Genomic DNA, 27,803 nt, shown 5'->3' on the forward strand with positions numbered 1-27,803 from the left:
AATCTATGAAAAATTGACTCACAAGCAAATCAAAAAGAAATTTACTCTAAAGCAAACCTAACGAGGCAAAAGCCTACAATGATGATTCTAGGTTGTTTTACTTGACCACAATCAAGCCAAGGACCAGCTAATGCAGAATCAAAAGACCAGTCAAAACAAAACTCAAATCTTTTTGTTCTTTTTGTAAAATGGAATTCAATACTCAATCAACAAGCACTTCGAAATTTGCCAAAGAGACAACTCAAAGGTAAGTTGCTCTCACAGGTAGACTTTATGATAGGTCCGACTCCTAAGAAGGCTGATAAAACCAGAGAGATCTAAGGCTTGACAACTTCTACCGCCAAAGTCACTACAGGACCTACTCAAAAATCAAACCCTAGGGCTTAAACTTCTATGAAATCCACTAAAACACTCAATGCTATCGAAACAAGTTCAGGTGAAGATCTTTGACAAGAGACTAATGGTTATGGGCAGTAAAAACTAAGAAAAAGCAAAATCTAAGAGGAAAAATGTGAAAAATGGAAATTTCTTAATTTTTAGCAGGTTACGCAGGCAACCTGTTAAGACAGGTGCGGGCCCGCTCTGTGCACACAGCAACAGTGCGTACAGGTACGCACTGTGCAATAATCAGAGGGTGCGTACTACTGAAAAAACCAAGAAAAACTAAATTCAATCTAACCCTAAGCTAACCCACCCAAATACAAAGTCACAGAGCCAAAAACCAGAAAATAAATGACTTTTCTCAGATCAAAGTTGCATACAAAGGAAAAAACTTTCTCATCAATGGAGTCCCCAGCGGAGTCACCATTTTGTCAGGCGGAAAGAGTCGATAGTGCGGAGACAACCAACCTCCCTAGGAGCCTAAGACTCTCTAGTGACAAACAAGACAAACAAGAGCAATCCTTCTCTAAACATGCATTTACTATACGAGAAATCAAGTGTTTAGATCCTACCTGTATTCCAACGCTGTTGTAGCAGTCCAGCCTCGCTGATCCGGATGAGCTCCTCCTTCACTTCGAAACCTGCATTCACTAACAATCAAATGATTAAATAGCACTTGATAATCTCATAAAATAAAACATATTTAACACATAGACCAAGGAGTACATGAAACAACTCATAAATAACAAGTTATTGAGAAGAATGGACTCATTTGCATTAATAGGAAACAAAAGGAACAATTACAACTTGAGCCTTGGTGTTGTGCAAGTCCCTCCCAGGGTCCATCAAGAGTTCTCCTTTACTTTGACAAAGCTCACCCACTTCCAAATAGAACAAGCAAAGATGGTAATCTCTCCTCACAAGCCTCTAAATGGGAGTCCTAATTCCAGCAACATCTACCCTTAGAAATGTTTAGCTTCCAACCTCTTCTCCTTCTGGCCCAATGCCTATATTTATAGTGCTCAAGAGGAAGTTAATCAGGTCCACCATCAATGGGATAATCCCCTATTTGGATGGGATAGCTCCTCTCTTGATGGGATAAGTTCCTCTTTCATAGGGGCACATGAACCATCTGGAGGCGCTCAATACACGTCGAACAACCTTCTAGAATGCTCTAGAAGTGACCACAAGTAACTTTTTAAAGATGAAACTCGCGCCTTTTGACCTTTACAGGGGTATGCACCTGCCCCTTTACATACAGAGTGTACAAGTACGCAGTTTTTGTGAACATTAGGTGCGTATACGCAGGTAAGGCCGAGAGAATCTGCGTACCCAGAGATAAACACATTTACAAAGAATTTCTCTCTTTTTGGAGTTTGACATGGAGAGCAGAGGCATAAGACTTGCCCAGGAGGATAACATGACTGTTGATAGAGCCATACTAATTGTAAATAGCCATGGTGACATTTTTTAGTGTAACACCTTATCCGGATTTTGGTAGACCATCAGTTGGGATTGCAGGGTATTGCTTGGGAGGACTTCATCTCCCATGACTTCTTCAGTGCTCCATAGGTGGTTTCAGAGGTAGAGCATGAGGTAGGGGGCCCATCTCATCAGTATGAGCGACATGAGTCTGCCACTATGCCAGTATACATCACCTATCAGAAAGGCAGTAGACCCCTATTTGCAGCAGCAAAGCGAGTGTTATCTCCACCTGGGGTGGAAGGGGTCTCGCTTCTGACATCAGCATCACAGGAGCAGGGTAAGGGAAAGGAGCCAGTGTAGGAGGAAGGGCCATCCGGTGAGTGAGAGACCGAGTTTGTTCTCCTCCAGGATGATGAGACAGATGCAGAACCAATAAATGAGGAGCTCACGGAGATCATCCAGGAGTAGCAGTCAGTGATTGAGTCCTTGTCCCTTGAATTGGAGAGGGCCACGTGGAACATGAAATACCTGGAGTAGAGAAACAAATAGCTTGATGACCAACAGACGATCATGGAGCTGCAAAATATTCGTGAGCATCGCCAAGCTGCTCAAAGAAGAAGGGTTGCGCTCACATATTTGGAACAAGCAATCAATGAGGATCAGGAGGCTAACCTTGAGAGGGTCAACATGCATTTGGAGAGGCTACTGGACAAATATGACTAGGACCTTGCTCTATTGAGACATATGGCTTTCCGTTACAGGGTGCGAAACATGAGTGCACAGGCCCGGATAAGGAACTTGAAGGCAAAATTGAGGAAAGCAACAAGAAGGGAAAAGAGTGAAAAAGAGAAATATTGGCTTCGAATATTTGCTAAGGCTTCCTTGGCCCATCATAGCACCCCATAGAGGTCCTCCAGCCCAGATTTCAAAAAATTTGGGGAAATGTTGGTCGCTTGGTAATTTTTTGGGTAAAAAACAGGGATTTTCTCCCTGTGCGTCGCACCACTGACGCGACGCTAAAATTCTAGGGCTCCAAATGAGGAATGGCTTACAGATTTGGATTCAACATGGAAAATTATGACTACTGGTGTCTGGGCAAGAGATTTGGGCAAAATCTAGGTCTCTTAAATGTCAAAAAACACCCAAAAATGGCCTCTCTGCCACTTTTTTGACACACAGAAAGCAGTCTTGGGAGAATGGAGATTTGGAGAAGAAAATGAGCACCAAATTTGAAAATTCCAGTTGGGTTAGGAAGTAGACAGGACATGCTTTCCAAAAATCCCACTTGGGCACATTTTGGACACCTTCAAGTGCCCCAAAACAGGTCCCAAAGTAGCACGATGCACAGAAAAAATGGCGCGGTGCACAAAGGAAAAAATTGTGAATTTGCTTCCGTTTCGCGAAATTTCGGTTTGCGACTTCTCCAAGTGGGCCCGCTCATCTAAAATTCAGTTTTTTGGCACCAAAGGCAGAATTTAAAGAGTTTTTCTCCATATTGGCTTCTATCCAAGTGGCGAAGGAAGGCAAACAGTCACCCCAAGCCAAATGTCATGTTTGCAGCGCTGCACCTGTAGCTGATGGTTGGCTCTCCATCTCCATTTTGTAATGATTCGAGTAACTCCCCAACCCTTGGGAATTCTATCTCTTCATCACACATTCTATATATTGTATGCAAGTTATTTGCAAAGGGTTGGTTGGCTTGTAACTTCTGGGAGACTATGGGAAAGAAATTTTGTTTCTTCACTGTGTATTTTTGACAGAGAATTAATGAAAGGCATCGGCTCTGTTTCATGAGATTCTTGTGGTTGTGAGTGTAACAAATGTGTATCTTATGTTTTCATATGTATTTCATTATGTTTCATAATTTGATTCATGTTTATTTCCAGTGAAATTTTCTGAGTGAGATTAGGTAGAATTCAATTTTATTGCTCTGCCTGTGGGAAAATTTCATGTTCAGTGTTATTCTTCTATTGAAAATGATTCATGTCACTATGCCCTTTTCACTTTCTTCAGAAATCTATTCATGCCGTGGTACCTCAAACTAAATTGTTACATTTTCCACCTACCTTGCTTCACGGAATAATTTGTGCCTTTGTATTAAATTCTCTGTTCTTTGCCGAGCGTCAGTCCCATAACATCCCAGAAGCTCGGTCATTCATAAAATTGTTTCCAGAATCCATATTCACTTACTAGCCTAAGGTAAATATTGCATTGTAAGTCATCTCAGACCATTTTCGATCATCTATTCACTGAGCGTTACTAGGAGAGAGCCCTCTCCTGCTCTGGTAGGGCTAGCTACCAGACTGAGCGTGGTTTGTGGTTACCCTAATTTTTGCCTTCCTTCAGCCTAAGGAATATTTAGGTGGTAACATAGTGGTGACTCCACTGGGGAACTAAGTTGAAATCAAATCCCCTTGTTTCATAATAATTCTAAGATTTCGGATGATGAGCTTAGGATTGGAAAGGCTGAGTAAGTTGGTTGTTTCCTGTGATTTTTCTCAATAGCACGCTGGATTCGAGACGATATACCAGAGCCAATCCAGACCCAGATCCTCCTCATATTTACGAAAACCCAAATTTGATCCCAAGACTCCTTCATTAAGAAAGCACCATAACTCCCGTGTTCAAATCCCATTCATGTCCCGACATTTTTGAGTATCTTGAAGAGCTTGAGTTTGACAAACGATTTGAGATATCATTGTTTAAGTCTAAATCCGAAAGGGTTGTTGATTATACTGTCCCAAATCCGCAATTTCTTGTAGACCTCAAAACAGAAAGAGCTAATAGATTAATTGATAATTACATTGCAACACAGCCCCAAACTCCAATTGCAAGCCCCTTGCAAACTGTGCACACTCCTCCAACACCTCCAAGGCCAAATCCACCGAGAATGATGGCTGCCCATTTTGCACCCCTTATTCTACCCCAAGTTCTAGATGATATGCCAACGGATTATCAAAGTAAAATCCCATTTTTTGATGGCACTCCTAATAGAATTACTGCTCAGCAACATGTAGAAAAAATGGCAGACTTCTATAAACTTCATGAGATTGATGCAGAGAACGTGACAATGAGGCTCTTTGTACAGACATTTGTAGGTGATGTGAGGAAATGGCTCAGAGGTTTGCCGGAAGCAAGTATCACTACCTTGGCTGAACTACAAAGACAATTTTTGAACCGGTGGGAAGTGAAAAAGAATCCCCTTCAAATTCTGGCCAAATATGAACAAATCAAATGGAACGCTGGTGAGTCGGTCCAAGACTATTGTGTTAGATTTAATGCAGTCTATAACGAAATTCCAGATCATCTAAAGCCACCTGTGGGAATAGCAATGATGAAGTTTCCAGATGGTTTTGATGCTGACATGGCATACTAATTAAGAGAAAGAGAACCAGCCACAATGGAAGACATGCAGACAATTGCGGTCAACGTTGAGGCAAATCTGCTGTCCAAAAGAGCTAGAGCGAAAGCAGAGAAGAAAACCACTGTGAAAGAAGAATCTTCTTCAATGGATCAACTTCTCAAAAAGGTAGAGCAAATGCTTGAAAGGGTAAAACTTGACAAGCCAGAGCCACAAGTTAGGAATCCTAACTTTCGTGGCCAGCAACAGCCATAATATAGAATAAGAGAGAGAGATCAGCGAACTCAAGAGCAGACAACACAACAGCCAGTACAAACACCTTTGCAGCAGAATTTTGTGCATGGACTGGAGTCAGATGAGGACGGGAATGTAATAGGTGAAGAAAACCATCTCTTTACTCCAGATGAGCTGCCTACTTACATTACCGAAGAGGAAGAATGTGCAGTGAATTCAGCTGCACACCAAGACACTGATTTTATTCTAGCTAGCGACACTGTGTTGGAAGAAGAATCAAAAGAATATCAAAGGGGATATATGAATGCTTTGTCCACACAACAACAGCAATATTCACTTAGAAACAGAGATGTGCCGACCAAACCAATTTAGAAAAAGAAGGAGGTTGAAACAACAAAAAATTATTCATCAGCGACACAAAGAAAATGAAAGGAGGCAGTTGGTCCGAAGAGCAGCGAATCAAAATCAGCAGAACAATCACAGCAACCAGCCACATCAAAAGAAAAGGAAAGGAAAGAGATCCCAGTCAAAGAGGTAGAAAAGACTCCCGCTTTTAGCCTAGAGAACGAGATTTCTAAGTTAAAGGTATCCATTCCCTTAACTGAAATAATGAAGAACAACAGTTATAGAGGAAAGATTTCTAAAATGTTGAATTTGGAACCAATGTCTGACATGGTAAATGTAGAAGATGATCAGCCTGAAATGATTTTTGGACCAGCATCGAATGGTGAGTCTCCTAATAGCGATGTGCCACCCTTCTATATCAGTTTACGATTACATGATTTTGTGTTACACAATGCCATGTTCGATTCCGGAGCTTCTCACAATCTCATGCCTAAGGCTATCATGGATAAGCTTGGTCTGGACATCACCCGGCAATATCATGATCTCTATTCATTCGATTCCAGCAGAGTAAGATGTATAGGACTCATCAAAGACTTAGTTGTGAGTTTGGATCAGCTTCCTATGAAAAATGTATTGATGGATGTGGTGGTAGCAGATATTCCTCCAAGGTTTGGCATGCTTCTTTCCAGGTCTTGGGTAGCGAAATTGAAAGGGACACTACAGCTGGATTTCTCCTATGCAACAATCCCGGTGTTTGGACAAATGAGGAAGTTATATCGGGAACAAAAAATGAAATATATGATCACAAGCAAGGAGAAACCTATAAATCATCCTATTAACTATGTACATATAGATTTAGAGTCTTTTGTTTTGTTTTCAAATAGTTTAAATGAGATAGATAGTCAGATAGTAGAAGCAGATGACATTCTGGAAATAACATAAAATTTCAGAGAAATTTTGAAGAAAGAAAGACAAGAAAAGCAAGAAAATGTTGGGCAATCAGCTAAAAGTAATGGACAACAAGTAGACAAGGCACGGAAAACAGATTTCCAGCACTTACAAGAGGAGGAAGAAGGCTTGTGGACCATGGATTTCAATGGAGCAGTAGGAAATGATGGCGCTGGATTTGGAATTTGGGTACGCAGTCCTTTCTCCACCCCAAACAAAGTGCCTAACAGCGTGAGGGTTTGCTCTTACAAGCTGGCCTTTGAGTGTTCAAACAATGAAGCTGAGTATGAAGCCTTGATTGCTGGCCTGAAGATTCTTAGAAAGCTAAATGCAAAAATGATTTCGGTATATGGTGACTCCGAGTTGGTAATAAAACTGGTCACAGGTGAGTATCAAGCAAAACATCCTAGGATGCGGGCTTATTGTAATGCCGTTTTAGACATCTTGAAGTTATTTTCAGAATACTCCTTGACATGTGTACCTCGTATACAAAATATTATTGCTGATGCTATTGCAAAGGAAGCGAGCAGCTTGAAGATCCCCATGAACTCCAGCAATAAATTTGAAATCCATGTCAAGCATCGTCCAACCATTCCAGACAATCAGCGATATTGGCAAGTGTTTCAAGATGATGAGGAGATTAAGGATTTTCTACTAAACAAAGACAAGTTCAAAGAAACCTCAATTGATGTAGTAAACGATGAAGGAAAAGGGAATGGTATAGATGAAGTGCAAATCAATGAAATGGACATTTTTCAGCTAAAGAATAACATCATTCCTAAAGGCTTGATACCTCTAGAGGAACTTTTTGATCAGGATGATGTAGCCCGCAAGCCAACATTGCAGCCAACAGAGAAGGGTGTAGAAGAAGTCAACATTGGTACAACTGCCAATCTAAAGTTGGTAAAATTGTCCAAAGCATTACCACCAAATATTAAGGACAAATACTTCAGTTTGATGGCTTCATTTGCAGATGTGTTTGCTTGGGACTATTCTGATTTAAAGACCTATTATACAAATATTATTCAACACATAATAACCATCAAGCCCAATCAAAAACCATTTAGACAGAAGATGAGAAGAATAAATCCAAAGTTGCTACCATCTATCGAAAGGGAGGTAAACAGGTTGTACAAGTCAGGTATCATTGTGCCCATCAGATTTTCAAATTGGATATCTAAATTAGTGCCTGTACGCAAGAAGACCAGTGAGATCCGCCTATGCATTGATTTCAGAAATCTAAATAAAGTCTCATTGAAGGACAACTATCCACTACCCAATATGGACCATATAATTCAGCGAGTAGTGGGGGCATCTCGTGTGTCGCTGCTTGATGGTTATTTCAGATATAACCAAATTTCTGTCCATGAAGATGATAGAGACAAGACAACATTCACCACTCCATGGGGAACCTTTCACTACGCCAAAATGCCCTTCGGTTTAAAGAATGTAGGTGCCACATTTCAACAGGCAATGGACTTGGCTTTTTCAAATGAGAAGGAAGTGTTTTTGGTGGTGTACTTGGATGATTTGACGGTATTTTCCAAATCTGATGAAGAGAACATGCATCACCTAAAAATTGTCTTTCAAAAGTGTAGGAAATATGGTCTATTGCTGAATCCTAAGAAGAGATTGTTCGCCATGGAGGAAGGCAAATTACTTGGGCACATCATTTCAAAGGATGGCATTCGTATAGACCCAACACATGTGCAAGCAATTCAGAAAATTGATCTGCCTAGGAACAAAAAAGAGATACAATCATTCAATGGTAAGATGAATTTTCTCCGTCGCTTTGTGCCTAATCTTGCAGAACACTTAAGAGAAATGACCAAAATTCTTAAGAAGGACATCAAGGTGAAATGGACAGAGGAGGCGGTAAAATCTTTCAACTTGGTCAAATTGGCCCTTTCTTCAGCTCCAGTTCTAGTCAGCCTGGACTACACTTAGGATTTCATATTGTTTTCATTTGCTTCTGAGCACACTATGGAAGCAGTATTATTAAAGAAGAGAGATGATCATGAAAGATCCATTTCATTCTTCAGCAGGGCCATAAGGGATGTAGTTTTGAAGTACAACATCATTGAGAAGCAAGCCCTGGAATTGGTGAAGGCATTGAAGGATTTCTGAGTATATATTCTACATTCTCACATTCTGGCCTATGTCCCTAATACTGCTGTAAAAGATGTTTTAGTGCAGACCGATCCGGAAGGGAGAAGAGGCAAATGGATTGCAGCCTTGTTGGAATATGATGTGGAAATAAAGCCCACAAAGCTGGTCAAAGGACAGGGGTTGGCAAAGCTGATGGCCGAATCAAACTTGCATGCCTTGGACATAAATTTGATCACTGCCATGTCCGATGAGAATGAGGAAGGAATGTCAATTCAGGTATCCGAAATGTTTGCTTTGTCCCCATGGTATTCCGATATAATATATGTGATGAAGAATCTGTCACCACTGCCTCGCATGACTAGAAACAAAGCGAGAACACTCAAATTGAAGGCTACCAAGTTTTTTATTTTGAATTTTGCACTGTATTGGAAAGATCCTGGTGGCATTTTGTTAAATTGTTTGGTGGAAGAGGAGGCAAAGAAAGTCATGGAGGATTTCCACGGAGGAGAGTGTGGTGGTCATCTTTTTTGGAAGTCAACAGTGAACAAAATTTTGAGAGCAGGGTACTACTGGCCTACTTTGTTTGTTGATGTGTATAAGATGGTAAAGCATTGTCATAAATGTCAGATTTTTGAAGGGAAACAGAAATTACAGCCTTTTCCACTTAAGCCTATTGAGGTGAGCGCTCCTTTCCAGCAGTGGGGGTTGGATTTCATTGGGGAAATTCATCCCGCCTCTTCCGGATAGCATAGATGGATCCTTATAGCGACATACTATTTCACAAAATGGATCGAGGCAGCTCCGACCAGACAAGCTACAGACACGGTAATCATTTCATTTCTCGAAAATAACATCTTGTCTCACTTTCATTGTCCAAACAAATTAATCATTGATAATGCAACAACTTTCAAATCGAAAAGGATGGTAGAAATTTGTCATAAATATCACATAATCTTAGGTCATTCAACTGCCTATCATCCGTAAGGAAATGGATTGGTGGAATCTTCGAATAAATCCTTGGTCAAGATCATCAAGAAGCTACTGGAAATAAATAAAAAGAGCTGGAATAAGAGGTTGGTCCATGCGCTTTGGGCAGATCGGATCAGTCAGAAAAAGACCATTAGTATGTCATCGTTTGAGATTGTTTATGGAGTTGACACAGTATTCCCTGCCTCTCTTGCTGCCTCGGTGGTGAGACTTCTTTAGGAGGCCGGTAGTGAAGAAGATCCCATGCAGAGAAGGTTGAATCAAATGATCCACTTGCAGCAAACAAGAGAAGAAGTTTTCAAGAACACATCCAAGTTGCAGGAGAAGATAAAGAAAATCTATGACAGAAAAGCAAAAGCAGATAAATTTCAGTTGGATGATGTGGTGCTAAAGTGGGATGCAAGGAATAAAGAGAAAGGCAAGCACGGAAAGTTTGAAAATCTGTGGAAAGGTCCTTTCGAGATTGCAGCATATAGGGGTCAGAATGCCTTTCTTCTGAAGGAAATGAACGGGGAAGATTGTCCTGGAGGGTCGATCAATGTTCGGCTGTTCAAGCGGTATCACTTCTGATCTATTAACGCTGCTTCCACTGTCATTGTAAATACCATTTTTATTTCAGTTTGGTTTCAGTCTGTAAAGTTAGTTTTTTAGTTATTTCAATGTCAAGTAGAGCCAATTTCATGGTCATTTCAGTTTCATAAATAAGTCAGAGTCCTATGCTGTTTATTGAAATGATGACTCCATAGCCCAATGGACAAAAGGCACTGTCTAGCTCCTCCAGAGATCTGCTGTTCTTGGCACCTCCAAGGAGCTACCATCCCCCATTGGAGCCAATGTTAGAGTCGGTCTGGTTAGCGCTCCGTCAAATATCAAAACTCTTTGTGCATTTCAATTTTAGGTGTCCCACTCCATTAACTCAGCTGCATTTCGCTAGGGGCATGCCATGATCTAACAGAGAAAGTCATGCTAATAATTTTCCCTCATGTCTGGCTCCTGCTAGCTCAGGTCTTTTGTCAACAATCACCAAAGTCCATGACAGTCAAGGTCTGGTCCTTTATAGGACAAATTCATTTTCTATGTTTGGGTCTAGGAATTCATCAATTTGGTCTTTGAAACATGTCTAGAAAAGCCATGCATTCCAGAGGGAATCCCTTACACAGCTATGGTTCAGAGAGCTTCATCGTCATGTGGATAGACTTCAACTCTTCTTCAAAATTCTGTTTTGAAGAAAAGTCAAACAATGTCATTTATGATAAAATTTTCCAAAAAATCACCAGTTGGCTTTTCAGATGCAATTATGGTTTACATGGCCAAATTCTCTGTCATACAGTCCCTGCAAACATGTGTTGAAAATTTCATCATTTGAGCCAAAATGTCAAAGGGAAAGTGAAAATCAGTGTGTTTAAAAATCAGTGAAAAAGTGCAAAACACAACATTAGAAAAATGGGTTTTCAAGGAAGAAAAAATTCAACCCATCTCCTCCAAGGCTATAAATACATGTTTTGACCCAAATCAATGGCATTGTGTTGCTACAAGACTTGGAGAAGACATTGCAAATGAGTGAGTGTGAGATTGGAGCGTTAGAAGTGAGTGGGAGCAGGTTTTAGAGGGCGCGACGCACATACCAAGGAGCGTGGCGCACTCACTGGGTGTGGCACACACGCAGCCAGCCCACAGTTAAAGGATTACACAGGCGCGACACATACAAAGTGCGTGGCACACTGGGAATTGCGCGGGGTGCATACAGACCAGGGGCCGAGAAACGTTTCCAAACCACCCAAAATTTTGGTGAAGGCTATCAAATCGAGAGGTAAGCCTCACGACATCACCTGCTCATCAAATTTTATCAATGATATGGTGTTTGTGAAGAGGTTTGAATGTCACCCAAAAATGCATAAGGTCAACCATGAGAAAATCACCAAGAAAACGATGGCTGGGGTTGTAAAATTGTGTTGTTAGTGCCAAGGTTTCACTCCACTCACCTATTCCCCTCACCTATCATTTTTCCCATCTCCCCTTGATCATTTTTCCTAATAACCCCGCCCTAAATCATTACCAAACCCTCCCCCTATTCCTCCACTATTGGGTCAACTCAAAATCACCATAAGACCAGCTCATTGTGCAAGCAAGGCTGTGGGAGAAAGGTGCATAGTCGAAAGAGTTGAAGAGTCAAACGATTAGGAGAAAATTTGGGTGATTTCATAGCACGCAGGGGCACATCAAGGAGCGCGACGCACTCATTGGGCGCGGAGAACACAGGGCCCGTCCACTGTATAAATCCGCCACTGGTGTGTGTTATAGACATTTTTGTGCCTTACAACTCCAAGCATGAAATGTCCATAAACCAAGGGCTCCTAAGTCCCTAAAAGTGTTGTTCTAACCCCTAAAGGAACAAGGTCAACAAATTACAGCTTCTCCCAGAAGTTCTCCACCAGAAACTGCTCAGAATAAGTCAAAACAGGATCATTTCAGCTGCTCCACTGGCTAGGTGCATTGCATTACACCTAAATACACTGGCTAGGTGCGTTGCAACGCACCTAAATGCACTATGAGGGTGCGTTGGGCGAGAAATGACAAATGGCAGTGTCATTCTGCGAGGTGGAGAGACAATGGAAGCTTCCAGAATCTTCTCCTATGACACTTGCCTCACTGAATTCGACCAAGGATGAGTAAGAGGCCTTCAGTCTCCAAGTGGAAGCAAGAACTGACAGAGAGAAGACACTAATCAAATCACAAGCTGACTCATCCTCCTTACACATATCTATATATGGATCCCTCATCCCAGAGATCCAGAGGCTGGAATTTTGCACATTGTAAGGAACTGCTGTTGGTTTTGAGACAAAGATTAGAGTATTGGGTGATCTATGCTTTGTTGGAGGTGAAGAGGGGCTTCTTTGCTGGGAGGTTGATGCTGGGTTAGGAACCATCGGTTGTAACTCCTCCTGGATCTTTACTTGTTTATCAATAAAAACTATTTGAGTTTTTCCTCCATGCTGTTGTATCATTGATGCTTGTTACATTTGTATGGTTAACTTAAATCTGATCCTAAGTTGTTTATGAATATAGATCCATGTATTTGTATAGTGTTCTTATTTTGTGATCTTACAGGTACTTGGTGAAGCTGGGCAAGTAAGGGAGTAGGTAGCTGGAAGTTCTCAAAGAAGAGAGGGATTGGATTAAAGGATTAGCACAAGACACAGGTTGGTTCTTTCTATTCCTCTCTATCTATAGTTCATAAAGGAAATACAAAAGTAGTTTTTCTCTGTTTTTTTCTAAGGAAGTTGTCATACCTTAGTGGGATAGAGCAGTTCTAAATAGACACTTTTCCCGGTAACAAAATGGCGACTCCACTGGGGAATGTCTAATTAGTTTGTTTGTGTATCATTCTTTGTTGTTCGTCTCATAAACTTATAAGTAGCATTCAAACTGCATTTGCCATAACAAATGCAAAGTAGACATCTGCTGCTTCAATCCATTCACTGGATTTGTTTATGATTTGAACAGCTGATTCACAAACTATCTGATTGCCCTTGTGATAGCTCTTAGACCCTCCTTAGATCTACCCCTGATTGTGCATTACTGATTGCTTTTACTCGGCCAAAAACCAAAGACTGAAATGCAAACTGTGACCCAGAACCCAGACAGATTCTCGTTTCTGGCCCAGCGCAGGTACTGTTAAGAGATCCTAAATTTCAGTGCACTTCCCGAAAGGGAAACCTGCGCTGCAATGCAGTTTCTCTGTGTTACAGGTGCGCTGATCAGACTAGCCCTGTGCAGCTGAGGTTCTTGTGCTTCATTCTTTCCAGTTCTATCTCTGAATTTTGCTGCCTGTGATCAGTATATGTCTGTTTAAAACCCCTTTTCCTTGCTGTTATTCTGCCTCCTTTGTACAAAAGAACTGTAGATGTTTTTGTGTGTTTGTTGAGTCATTTACAGTTTTCCATTGCAAAAGTAGAATAGTCGTACTGTCGTCCTTTGATTTAGATCTGTCGCAAGTGTCGATTTCGATCATAGGAGAAAGTTTGATTGCTGTTGATGGTCAATTATACTATTACTATTGGCTTTGGTTTGAATTTGTGATTTTCTAGTGTCAAAACGAGTATTCTTTTGAAAATCGTAAGGTGTCGTAATCGTCTCTATCTTTTGATTTCGAAAATAAGCTTGTTTGTGTTTGTCGCTTGAAAGCAAATTCAGATTTGTACATCAACTTTCTTTTTAGCATCAATACTAAGAAAGTCGAAAACAAATACATGCATGTGCATTTGCATACAGACAGTCTGTTTGGCTTGATTTAGAAAAGTGCATTTATAGTGTGCTCTTTGCTCTTTGTGAAAAGACTGTGTCTTTCTTGTCCTCTAGTAGCTAGGATTTTCATTGCACAAAAGAGATAAAAGTTTGTTTATCATCTTTTAGATTGCATTTTAGGAATTACATCTACATCTCGTGGTGAACCCAAAAGGCAAACTTCATAAGCAAGATCAACTTAAAATAAATTCAATGAATCTAACAACGCTTTGGAACTTAACACACAACATTTAGAGGTCTAGGCTAGAGACGTATTCCGGCGTCGTAAAGCCTGGTAACTGTTGTCCTCACTGATGGTTGGGTGATTCCTCCACTTTGAGACGATAAGTGCCAGTACCGTCGAGTATATTTTGGGAGACCCCTATAGGCTTAAATCCTTTATCCATAGGAAGCCGTGTCTGCCGCCCTATCGATTGCAATGCACTGAACACAGCATTCGGGAAGATTGACTGCCATACCGTAAAAAGTATTATGCAGTTTTGCGATTGGTTTGGTCCTCCCTCTACCTAGACCTCTAGAGCAATCCCTTTCGTTCCTTTTCAGACTCCTTAACGGAAAAGGTCCATCTGAGCACTTGTCACTTCAGGCTCATTAAAAATCGAAGGAGACTAGAGTCATCTTTTTTTTTTTCTCGACTCTTAAAAACTGAAAAAACAAGTTGTGTCAAAGCGTATAAAAATTTATTTTAAATGGAATATTCATTACCCTTTCCTACGTTGATCTTGGGTTGAGAAAATGGAGTCTACCAACCAAGAAATTCCCCTTGGAGAAAATACTATTCCCTTCTCCTCTTGGGGAGATGTATGGCTCTTCTCAACCTCTGTCGTTCAGAACACCACTATTCCTGAACAATCGAATCAGCAATTAGACGAGTCCAGAGTTTCCCACCAACCTTCTACTTCCTCTAATTCTTCCTCTCCTCCTTCCTCTTTGCTTGATGGGGCTGGTAAATCCAAAAGTCAAGTTCCTAAGGAGAAGAAGGAAACGAAGAAGAAGGAGCCAAAGGCGAATGGGGGAAAACGAATGTCGTCTAACGAAAATCCACACACTACACTGACCAGGCCTAAATCGCCATGTGTCATTTGCAAAGGAGACCACTTTCACAGAGATTGTCCTTGCATCCCTCAGATATTAAGGGACTGGTCTCCTCGTTTGCACAACCCAGTGTCATCAACCTCTGATGATCATGTTGAAAGCACACCATCAACTAGTGAAAGTGAAGCCCCAGGACAAAAAGGGAAATGTAGATTTCCTTGTAAACTGTGCGAAGGCGATCATGCCGTCCACCATTGTCCCTTCTTAGATGAAGCTAAAAGAGTTTTGGATGATCTTCCGGTTTCACCGTTACGACTTCCTCCTGGATATAAAAAACTCTTGTCGAGTCCGTCACTAGTTGAAAATCCGGCTGGCCCGCACAGGTGGTTAGCTGGAGCACGTATCATTGAAGATAAACCATCTGGATCCATACCAGACAAAATTCAAAAGGTCGAGGGGGCAGTTGACCCGGTCTTGCCTTCAGAGGTTTCATCTTCAGATGATACAGTCACTGAAGAGAACAAGGATGACACCGTCCAAATTCTCTTCATAAACACAGACTCCGACGAACAAGGGGGCAATTTACCCGTTCCTTTACCGCAGGAAGGAAGTTCGTCAGAGCTGTACCTGGTTGTCTATTCGGTCCCACCTCCAAGCAACCTAGTTGTCTCCTTCAACTGTAATCAACTAGGCAGACCCCGTTTACCAGCAAGCGTACCATTCCGAATTATCGTTCAAATATATAGAATGGTTATGGCTGGCACCATCATAGATGAGGGGGCTTCTGTGAGTATCCTTTCCTCAACTGCTTGGAAAGCGCTTGGTTCACCATCGCTTTTGCCTGAGATGAGAAATCTGATAGGCTTTGATAAAGGAACCAGTCGACTTTTAGGGATCCTTCCCGATGTGCCCATAACATTGAGAAGGAAAACAGTTCGTATGAACGTAATGGTAGTTCAAGGACCCCTGGATTACAATCTACTCCTTGGACGAGACTATATTTATTGCATGGGAGCAATTGTCTCCTCACTCTTTAGAGTAATGTGTTTTCCGCACGAAGGAAGAGTGGTCAAGCTCGTGGACCAGCTTTCATTTCCCAGATCATACAGAGCAAATAGTCATATACCATCCCTGAATGGTCTTTTCACACAAGAAAGGTCTCAATCTCCAGTCCGTCCTCCCGATGAGCGCGAGTAATTCGGAAGGATATGACTGAAACCCAGGGGGCATGCACCCTGGTCTGCTTCGGCAGGAAAAATCCGGGTATAGGGTAGGTTTCCGCGAGAGAATATGACTAGTCTATACTCCCGTCCGTAATTGGAAGAGGGGGTTGGACTAGAACAAGATTCTCTTGTCAAAGTTATGTGAGTGGAGTAGCCTCCTTCACTCACCTTTGTTTATCTCGGTAGCCATTGTCGAAGAAGTGTTTTATTTGCGCTGTGAATATAACGATCTTTGGGTAACCTGTAAGAGGTATACCCTTCCTGATAAAACAAATGTTTTGTCAGATCAAATAGAGGGTGACCTTGAAACTCTGTTTTATACCTGGGGGCATGCAAACCTTTTGGAGTGCAAACAAAGAGCGATCATTTATCTGTTTTTTGGATTGGTTGTTTCCTAACTTGCATAAAGAAAGGATGTGGGGCAAAACTCTAAAAATTGCCGTTTTATATGAGACATTCTTATCATACAACTGGATCAATCGAGTAGTGTTACCGCAAGGTTCAAGCTCGTTAAAAAATAAACCCGCATCGAGCAAATGTTTCCACCCGCGTTTAAGCTCATTAAAAAATGAACTATTCCCCGGTAAATAACCACCGTGAATGTAGTACTTCAGCCATTAAAGCCTTGGTCGTGTTTGCACCATCACCTCCACTTTTTCATTGGCCGATCATTCAACTCCATTTGATTGTTTACCCATTTTGAGGAACAGCTGCGAAGAGTGATTTCACTAGCCATCCTTGTGACACTTCCGTGATTGGAAAATTCCAAACCTTACCTGGAATCAGCTGCTACCCATTTTATCACTCGTTCCTCAGAAGACGAGTCTTCTTTACGCTCTTTTCAACTGACTCGTAAAATATGAAAAGATTTCCGAGTCCTTGGCCTTCCAGCTCGTTAAAGGGACAAGAAGTTCTACCCCTCATCTTGATTTTAATATTTTTTGGACCTGAGGGATTATTGCACAAAAAGGTCAAGCGCTTGTTTTGTTCGGCTCGTTAAAACTATCGAAAATTCATCCCTTCTGTATTGTTTTACACTTTTTCGGACTGAAGGGATTAGATGACGAAAAAGGAATTTTGGAGTTACCTTTACGAACCTTTTCAGACTCTCTAAAATTAAAAAGGACCAAGTTATCTTTGTCGTTAAACTCGTTAAAAAGATTAATAGCAACAAACTTGTCTTTAGACGAGAACGAGTTTCACTATCGCTAGGCTCGTTAAAACATAGCGATGGGTTTGCCCGAAGGGAAAATTATAGAACAAGCATATGTTATCCTCCTCAAGCTTGACAAAAATAAAGAGGTATTGGTCAGCAATGACTGGGGAAAAATTGGGAAGAAAACTCAAAGAATCTTTATTGGTAGTAAGTCGCTCTTGAACATGACACTTCCACTCCATGCCCGAGTCGGGTTGGGTTGTTTCATTCACCGGTCACATCGCCATGGTCACACCATACCATCCACATTTGGGGTTAATGCTACCAATCCATCACATCAGTGTCGCCGACATGTTCAAGAGAAGTCATCCAGAGAAGCCACCTGTGTCCCACCCACTACCATACATTATACTCCATTTTTTCATGACCGCCACCCTGAACCGATATCATCAGATCGTTTTCACCTCCATCAAAATCATTTGCTCCGTTCCGTGTCATTGATGTGGGATTCATTAAGGCCCTCCTGTGACGGATCACTTCTTGTCGACATCAGCTCATTATCCAAGAAGTTGGTCTAGGAACACCCCATTCAATACTTTTAAGCTTGCATGCCTCAATGGAAAGTTTCTCACTTCCGGCGACAGGTTTACATCAATGACCTTTGATCGAAAGATTTTGCGTGGCGTTCAACGCCAAGTCCTTTATTCACACCACATGAATTATACTGTAGTACCTTGAGGATCATTATCATATCGGTGATTCCTCTCGCGCTTGTTAACAGTTTACATCATTGACTGGTAATCAAGCGATGTCTTTCCATGTTCGACTTCAAAACATTTCTCACATGGATCGACTTGTACTTCGAGTGAAGATCGGACGAGATTGAAGACTACGGATCTAGTTTCATCCATCCGGGCTGCGATATATATCCAGGGAAATAAAGACATTAAATGTACAAGCATTGTAGCACAGATAATCATCCTACCAAAAGGATGATGGCTCTATCAGAATCATCAGTCTACACTCAGACGATTGTCTGTCCTATGTACATAAAAATGAATTTATAAAGCTGAGCATGGGAATGCCCGCCTCAGCTAGATCATGAAAACAGTATGAAGATAATGTATTGTATTGTATCTTATTACAGGTCTCCTCCCAGCGTTGAAAGAACTTCGGATCCTCATAATAAAGCATTTCACCCGACACCAAAAGGTTAACGGCCTCATACTTTAGGGGGAAACTGTTATAGACATTTTTGTGCCTTACAACTCCAAGCATGAAATGTCCATAAACCAAGGGCTCCTAAGTCCCTAAAACTGTTGTTCTAACCCCTAAAGGAACAAGCTCAACAAATTACAGCTTCTCCCAAAAGTTCTCCACCAGAAATTGCTCAGAATAAGTCAAAATGGGATCATTTCAGCTGCTCCACTGGCTAGGTGCATTGCATTACACCTAAATACACTGGCTAGGTGCGTTGCAATGCACCTAAATGCACTATGAGGGTGCGTTGGGCGAGAAATGACAAATGGCAGTGTCATTCTGCGAGGTGGAGAGACAATGGAAGCTTCCAGAATCTTCTCCTATGACACTTGCCTCACTGAATTCGACCAAGGATGAGTAAGAGGCCTTCAGTCTCCAAGTGGAAGCAAGAATTGACAAAGAGAAGACACTAATCAAATCACAAGCTGACTCATCCTCCTTACACATATCTATATATGGATACCTCATCCCAGAGATCCAGAGGCTGGAATTTTGCACATTGTAAGGAATTGCTATTGGTTTTGAGACAAACATCAGAGTATTGGGTGATCTATGCTTTGTTGGAGGTGAAGAGGGGCTTCTTTGCTGGGAGGTTGATGCTGGGTCAGGAACCATCGGTTGTAACTCCTCCTGGATCTTTACTTGTTTATCAATAAAAACTATTTGAGTTTTTCCTCCATGCTATTGTATCATTGATGCTTGTTACATTTGTATGGTTAACTTAAATCTGATCCTAAGTTGTTTATGAATATAGATCAATGTCTTTGTATAGTGTTCTTCTTCTGTGATCTTACAGGTACTTGGTGAAGTTGGGCAAGTAAGGGAGCAGGTAGCTCGAAGCTGTCAAAGAAGAGAGGGATTGGATCAAAGGATTAGCACAAGACACAGGTTGGTTCTTTCTATTCCTCTCTATCTATAGTTCATAAAGGAAATACAAAAGTAGTTTTTCTCTGTTTGTTTCTAAGGCAAATGTCACACCTTAGTGGGATAGAGCAGTTCTAAATAGACACTTTTCCCGGTAACAATGTGGCGCATACCCAGCGTGTGGCGCACTAGGCATTGTGCGCGGCGCACAGAGAGATAAATCCCAGAAACCAATCAATTTGCCTAAAAATTTTTGGAGGCTCACCAAATTTGAAAGGTAGGCAACCTACCTCCACTCTTGCATCAAACTTGTAAGGAATAGCATGGTTGTAGGAGTATAAATCAAATGCAAAATTTTTTATAAAGTAAACAAAAGAAGACACAAAGAAATCATGATCCTAGGGTTTATGCTACAGTGACAATGCTGCCAAAGTGTTTCAAACCCTACCCCATCAACACTATACCCAAACTACTCCCAAATTTGTGACAAATATCTCCCTTTAAACCCCTATTTCCCTTTCATCATTCCCATCCTAATACTCCATATTTTATTGTTCCCTTGGTGGTAGATTTTCAGAGCAACTACTAGCTTCATTGGAATTCAAGGGCAGCATAAAACTCAAGGTACAAACAACAGTAATGGCATCCAAAGTTTCATTAGAATATGAGGAGGAGACCCACAGTGACACAGCTTTGGGAGAAAGGGCCCAAAGGAGACATCACCAGAGTGGCAGACATCTTAGAGATGAGCCAAACACCCTCACCGAGTTGCAGGCATGCCCTCTTGCTATCTCTTGTTTCCAGCACTTAGCATGTTTCTAATTTTGTTAGAGGGTGGCAAATGTCAGAGTTCATCATGAGTTGGCCCATCTTTTTGCACTTCACCTACATGGGGGACAGTCTATCTTGGCTGGGGTCACTTTCACATTGACACCTGAAACCATATCAGTGGCAATAGGCATACCAAACATTGGAGAGTAGTGGCACAAGAAGAAGAAGGAAGAAATGCATCATTATGAGCCTTACATCAAAGACAGCTGTTTGAGCCACCTCACAAGAGTTTTTCCATTCAGATTTCTGAAAGATGAGTATGCCCCGCTCATGAAATTGATCATGAAACACTTTAGTTGCGAGGGGAGGTTTTCTCACCTTTATGCATACCACATCAGGTTTCTCATGCAATTTACTAGGGTTCGGATGATGAACCTCCCATTTTTCATCTGCGAGAACATAGAGAGGATGAGAAGTTTCATGCAGCACAAGACCCCTCGATAGCAGCTTAACAGTGTGTATCACTTTGCCCTTATCCGGATTTTGGTAGACCATCAGTTGGGATTGTAGGGTATTTATTGGGAGGACTTCATCTCCCGTGACTTCTTCAGCACTCCATAGGTGGTTTCAGAGGCAGAGCATGAGGTAGGGGGCCCATCTCATCAGTATGAGCGACATGAGACTGCCACTACGCCAGTATACATCACCTATCAGAAAGGCAGTAGATCCCTATTTGTAGCAGAAAAGCGAGTGTTATCTCCACCCGGGGTGGAAGGGGCCTCGCTTCCGACATCAGCATCACAGGAGCAGGATAAGGGCAAGGAGCCAGTGCAGGAGGAAGGGCCATCAGGTGAGCGAGAGATCGAGTTTGTTCTCCTCCAAGATAATGAGATAGATGCAAAACCAACAAATGAGGAGCTCACAGAGATCATCCAGGAGCAGCAGTCAGTGAGTGAGTCCTTGTCCCTTGACTTGGAGAGGGCCAAGTGGAACATGAAATACCTCGAGTAGAGAAACAAATAGCTTGAGGATCAACAGACAATCATGGAGCTGCAAAATATTCGTGAGCATCGCCAAGCTGCTCAAAGAAGAAGGGTTGCGCTCACATCTTTGGAGTAAGCAATCAATGAGGATCAGGAGGCCAAACTTGAGAGGGTCAACATGCATTTGGAGAGGCTGCTGGACAAAGTTGACTAGAACCTTGCTCTATTGAGACATATGGCTTTCCGTTACAGGGTGCGAAACATGAGTGCATAGGCCCAGATAAGGAACTTGAAGGCAAAATTGAGGAAAGCAACAAGAAGGGCAAAGAGGGAAAAAGAGCAAGATCAGCTTTGAATCTTAGCTGAGTCTTCCTTGGCCCATCACAACACCCCATAGAGATCCTCCAGCCCAAATTTCAAAAAATTTGGGGAAATTTTGGTCACTTGGTAATTTTTTGGGTAAAATACAGGGATTTTCTCCCTCAGTGGCGCGACGCTAAAATTCTAGGGCTCCAAATGAGGAATGGCTTGCAGATTTGCATTGAGCATGGAAAATTACGACTACTGGTGTCCGGGAAAGAGATTTGGGCAAAATCTAGGTCTCCTAAATGTCAAAAAACACCCAAAAATGGCCTTTCTGCCAGTTTTTTGACACACAAAAAGTAGTCTTGGGAGAATGGATATTTGGAGGGGAAAATGAGCACCAAATTTGAAAATTCTAGTTGGGTTAGGAATTAGACAGGATAGGCTTTCCATCAAGCCCACTTGGGCACATTTTGGACACTTGAAAGTGCCCCAAAACAGGTCCCAAAGTAGCGCGACGCACAGAGGAAAAAATTGTCAATTTGCTTCTGTTTCGCGAAATTTCAGTTCGCGACTTCTCCAAGTCGGCCCGCTCATCTACACTTCGGTTTTTTGGCACCAAAGGTGGAATTTAAAGAATTTTTTCTCCAAATTGGCTTCTATCCATGTGGCGAAGGAAGGCAAACGGTCACCCCAAGCCAAATGTCATGTTTGGAGCGCTGCACCTGTAGCTGATCGTTGGCTCTCCATCTCCATTTTGTAATGATTCGAGTAACTCCCCAACCCTTGGGCGTTCTATCTCTTCCTCACACATTCTATATATTGTATGCAAGTTATTTGCAAAGGGTTGGTTGGCTTGTAACTTCTGGGAGACTGTGGGAAAGAAACTTTGTTTCTTCACTGTGTATTTTTGACAGAGAATTAATGAAAGACAGCGGCTCTGTTTCATGAGATTCTTGTGGTTGTGAGTGTAACAAATGTGTCTCTTATGTTTTCATATGTATTTCGTTATGTTTCATAATTCGATTCATGTTCATTTCCAGTGAAATTTTCTGAGTGAGATTAGGTAGAATTCAATTTTATTGCTCTGCCTGTGGGAAAATTTCATGTTCAGTGTTATTCTTCTATTGAAAAGGATTCATGTCACTATGCCCTTTTCACTTTCTTCAGCAATCTATTCATGCCGCGGTACCTCAAACTAAATTGTTACATTTTCTGCCTACCTTGCCTCATCGAATAATCTGTGCCTTTGTATTAAATTCTCTTTTCTTTGCTGAGCGCCGGTCCCATAACATCCCAGAAGCTTGGTCATTCATAAAATTGTTTCCAGAATCCATATTCACTTACTAGCCTAAGGTAAATATTGCATTGTAAGTCATCTCAGACCATTTTCGATCATCTATTCACTGAGCGTGACTCGGAGAGAGCCCTCTCCTGCTCTGGTAGGGCTAGCTACCAGACTGAGCGTGGTTTGTGGTTACCCTAATTTTTGCCTTCCTTCAGCCTAAGGCAGATTTAGGTGATAACAACATCAACTCATTTCCAGCTTTAGCTGCATTAATATTTCAACTCTAGCTGTAACCATATTTTAACTCTAGTCGCATTTCTTTTAAACATTTATAAATCATGTAGTTTCTCTTTTTAAAGTGCTAGGACCTACAAACCATATCGTTATCAACCCCTTCCCCTTTGCAATACCATATCCACTCATTTCCCTTTCCCTTTTAAGATTTCAATATCACATATTGTAAATTCCCTCCTCCGCCGATATCACATATTGCAAGTCCTCCCTGCCTATTGCAATATTGCATAAGTCCTGTCACCACTCTGCTTGCCGATTGTGATAAATAATTTCTTGCCGATTTTGATAAGTATTTCTCCCACTGATTAGGATATTGCAATCAGGGATCGCATAGTCATAAGTCCGTCCTCCACTGAAGTCCCTTCTGACTTGCAATTGCGATGTGCGAAAACCCTCCTAGATGTGATATTTTATGTGATGCATTCTATAAATCGTCATGTTCCAAACATTGGGAAATTACTACAATTAGTGTTAAAGGACCCTCCTCTACTTTGCAATAGTGATACGGTGAAACGCCATTCCAGATGCAATAATTTATGTGACATGTTGTATTAAAGTTTTGTGTCTAGAAAATCGGTGAACTCTATGAAACATGGTAGAAAGGCCCTCCCCTGTATTATGATTGAGATACCAATAGGCTTGGATTAATGACCTAGATTGAATCAGCCTGGATTAATGGCCTAGTTCAATGAACATTAAAACATCCGTTTCACCTACCGCTCAAAGGACAACAAGGATATAATTAAGCATATATCTAGCAGCATAGTCATCAAACATATTGCAGTGAGAAGTGGGACAACCAAACATAGTGGGACAACAAGACACAATGGGATAGCGAGACACAGTGGGACAGTGAGAAACAGAGGAAAATGAGAACACTTTCAACACGTTTTACCAGAAACAACACAATAGGATTCAAAAGGGCCACATGTTCTAAGTTTCCACAAATACAGTGCCACACTACAAACAATTTTATTTTCTTAAATAATTGTAACTGTTAGATAGATTTTTTGTGACTCCCATTTGTATTCAAACTTTGGTAAAACAGAAATATCCCTATAAAGTCTCAATGATTTATTAGTCAAATAGGATTATATATATTAGCTATTGATCGAATCTAGCCTAGGTGGCAGATTTTGTAAAGGAGATCTCACTCTATATATGGGTGGTTTCATGAATTTGACAAGGGAGATCGAGGATGTGAGAGAGACCACATTTTGTATGTTTTTTTTAAGTTAATAAGAATTACAGTTGCAACATACTCTATTTTTAACCTAAGATTCATTTTAGTTTCATTCCATCCCTTCATGTTTTTATGTTATTATCAATTTTCATAGCTTGTTTGGTTGCTTGGAATTCAATGTAATATTGCTCCAATTTCCTTCAAATGTGTTGCATTTTAATGTAAAAGTTTAATTCACTCCATTTCAAAGCCAAAATGCCTCAACTTCCTTTAAATAATGTTGTTTGTAATTGAATTTTCTCTTGACTGAATCCATGCCCAATGGTGGTAGCCATCACTCTAGTTCACCTACAAAAATCACATAAAAATATAGAGTTATTCATATGAACTTTGAGTTTATTACAGTCAATTTCATAAATATTTTGAGAGAGTCCTCTCAGATTGGAAGGGATAACTTCCAATCAAAAGTTGGTTTGAAATAGTTACACTTGGTTGGAGGTTGACACAACCCACCCTTTCCAGCCTAGTGATAACATGCCCCAGAAAATGTATATGCTACAAAAGAATTCTTCTGAGAAGATATGGATGCCAACTCAGGTCAAATCAACAACAGTGTGGATTTTTGTTAACTTTAGGTATGTTCTATGCTAGATAAATTTATTTAAATTTTCACAGTTAGAAATCACATCAGCATTAAAGTAAACAGTATAAAGAACATAAATATAGATTGTAGAAGACAAGCCAAGACAAGAGGACACAAGATGTGGCGCCAGCCAGGGACAAACACCACAATGTGGGGAAACCCTTGATCAATTCTTCTTTTATGTTCTTCAAAGTTCAGTAGAGAAAGAGAGAGATAGAGATAGTACATTTACAACAGAAGTCAACATTTTGACTTATCTAGATCTAGCATATATCATTTTGTATAACAATTAGATTAGTTGAAGACATTCTGCTTCAACTAATTCTCCAAGGTGATGACTTCACCTATTGTAGTGTTGCATCTGGTCCACTTGCTGCACCACAGCATACTGCACCATGCTACACTAATCATGATTATCATCATGCTGACCATGACCATGATCTGATTCATCATCATGTTGCCCTTTATGTCCATGATCTCATTCATCATCAAGCTTCCCATGCTTATGATTACATTCATCATGATGTTGTCCATGCTCCAAGTATCATTGTGTTTCCCATGCACATGATCTCATACATCATGCTGCCCATATACACCATGCTTCATGCATCATTATGATGCCCATGACTATATTATTTCTTTATTATGTTGAACATTAGAACTGCTTCTCCTTATAGATTGTAACACTACTTCGTCATACTACTCACTATGAAGTAATACTATAGTGATCCTCACCAAGACTCTCCTACAGGAGTATCCAAAGTTTGTCATCTATCCGAGATAGATATGCCGAGATGCTAAGGCTTCATCCTTTCTTTACTGCTCTCTCCATACGAGAATACCTTCAATCTACAGGTATGCTGAGAGGGTGACCAACCTTGGTTCTACTGCTCCTTAACCCATCCAAGGAGGCAGCTTGAACCCTTAGATACATCTCATCTCAATGCGGATCCAATTGTGGCTTCCTTCTATGTGATTGCAGCTTCCATGCGTTCACTGCGGCTATACCTCAAGACTGCAGCTCATCTTCTTGTGACTGCAGCTCCATGCATTGACTGCGGCTATACCTTATTATTGTGGCACCTCTTCTCGTGAATACAACACCATGCATTGACTGTGGCTATACCTCAGGACTGTGGCTCCTCTTCTTGTGACTGCAGCTATACCTCAGGATTGCGGCTCCTCTTCTTGTGACCTCCATGCATTGACTATGACTATACCTCAGGATTGCGGCTCCTCTTCTCATGACTGTAGCTCCATGCATTGACAGTGGCTACACCTCACGACTGTGGCTAAGTGCCTCATGAATAACGTTCATCATGACTATGTTGATGCATATATGTGCCTCCATGAGCAGCGTTTATCATTGACTGTGTTGATGTGTATGTGTCTCCATGAGCAGCATTTATCTCTGCATGAACTGCATATAAATGGTGTGTGTAACTATGCTGCTAGATCCACTATACACGGAGCCTGATCTACGCTGTCAGATCTTAGATAGCGTATAGGTACTTGTGATTAGGGTTGTATATGTCAGTAGTTCATCACGATGTTTTAGAGCTTCACGTGGCTGGGAGCCTCTTCCTCCTTTCTACATCTTGATCTCTTTTCCATGACTGGAATTAGGGAATCACTTGAAGACCAACGTATCACTCTTTTGTGTCTCTCTCTCCTTCACCAAAAACCCAAATGTGGAGAGGAGGAGGCTACACATAAAGAGGTGTGTCTCCCAAATGATTTCAAATCCTCCATATTTATACTAAAAACGTAGATGATGAATAGACACATATATTGGGCTTCTGAGCCTATGTAAGATGCTGGCCGACTTAACAATTTGTCCATAACATAAATAAATTCATAACTTCATAAATACTTATCGGAATCGAATGATATTTATATCAATCCTACACGTCTCGATCAGAGGGATCCAATTAAAATATCAACTGCCATAAATAATATGACCCACGTGGAGTTTGGCCCTAGTTGCCAGTTTTAACACTCCCTCTCAACTAGGGAGAACTCCATCCGCTGATTCATATGTCCAAATGTACTGTCTTTGCCATCAGTTCCCTACACTGCTTTGCTCAGCTCTGCTGGCTCTGCTCTGCTCTGCTGGCTCTACTCTGCTCTGCTCAACTTTGCTGGCGCTGCTCTACTCTACTCAGCTCTGCTGGCTTTGCTCTGCTCTGCTTAGCTCTGCTAGCTCTGCTATTCTCTGCTCAACTCTTCTAGCTCTGCTCTACTCAACTTAGCTCTGCTGGACTATGAAGAAGAAGAATTGATTAATAATGTCTCATACCATTCTCCACTGACCCAAAGTCAATCTCAAAGTGCGTACCACTGGTCCCAGACCAGTCTCACCTGACCCAAAGTCAGTGTCATAGTGGGTACCATTCCTACCACTGGTCCCAAACCAGTATCATCAGTCTCAAAGAGTGTACCACTGGTCCCAGACCAGTCTCAACATACCTGAAGTCAGCGTCATAGTATGTACCACTCTCACTGGTCCCAGACTAGTCCTGCACTGACCTAAGGTCAGTCTCAGAGTATGTACCACTGGTCCCAGAACAGTCTCAACCGACCTGAAGTGAACGTCATAATAGATACAACTCCTACAACTGGTCCCAGAACAGTATCATTGATCCCAGATCAATGAAGGTCATCCTAGCATAGGGAGTATGGTAGATACAATGATGTGTCCATCG

This window comes from Pinus tabuliformis, chromosome 8, assembly GCF_031772625.1.
Source record: "Pinus tabuliformis cultivar Carrire ecotype Pingquan chromosome 8, CPIR1, whole genome shotgun sequence".
In the NCBI taxonomy this organism is placed as follows: domain Eukaryota; kingdom Viridiplantae; phylum Streptophyta; class Pinopsida; order Pinales; family Pinaceae; genus Pinus; species Pinus tabuliformis.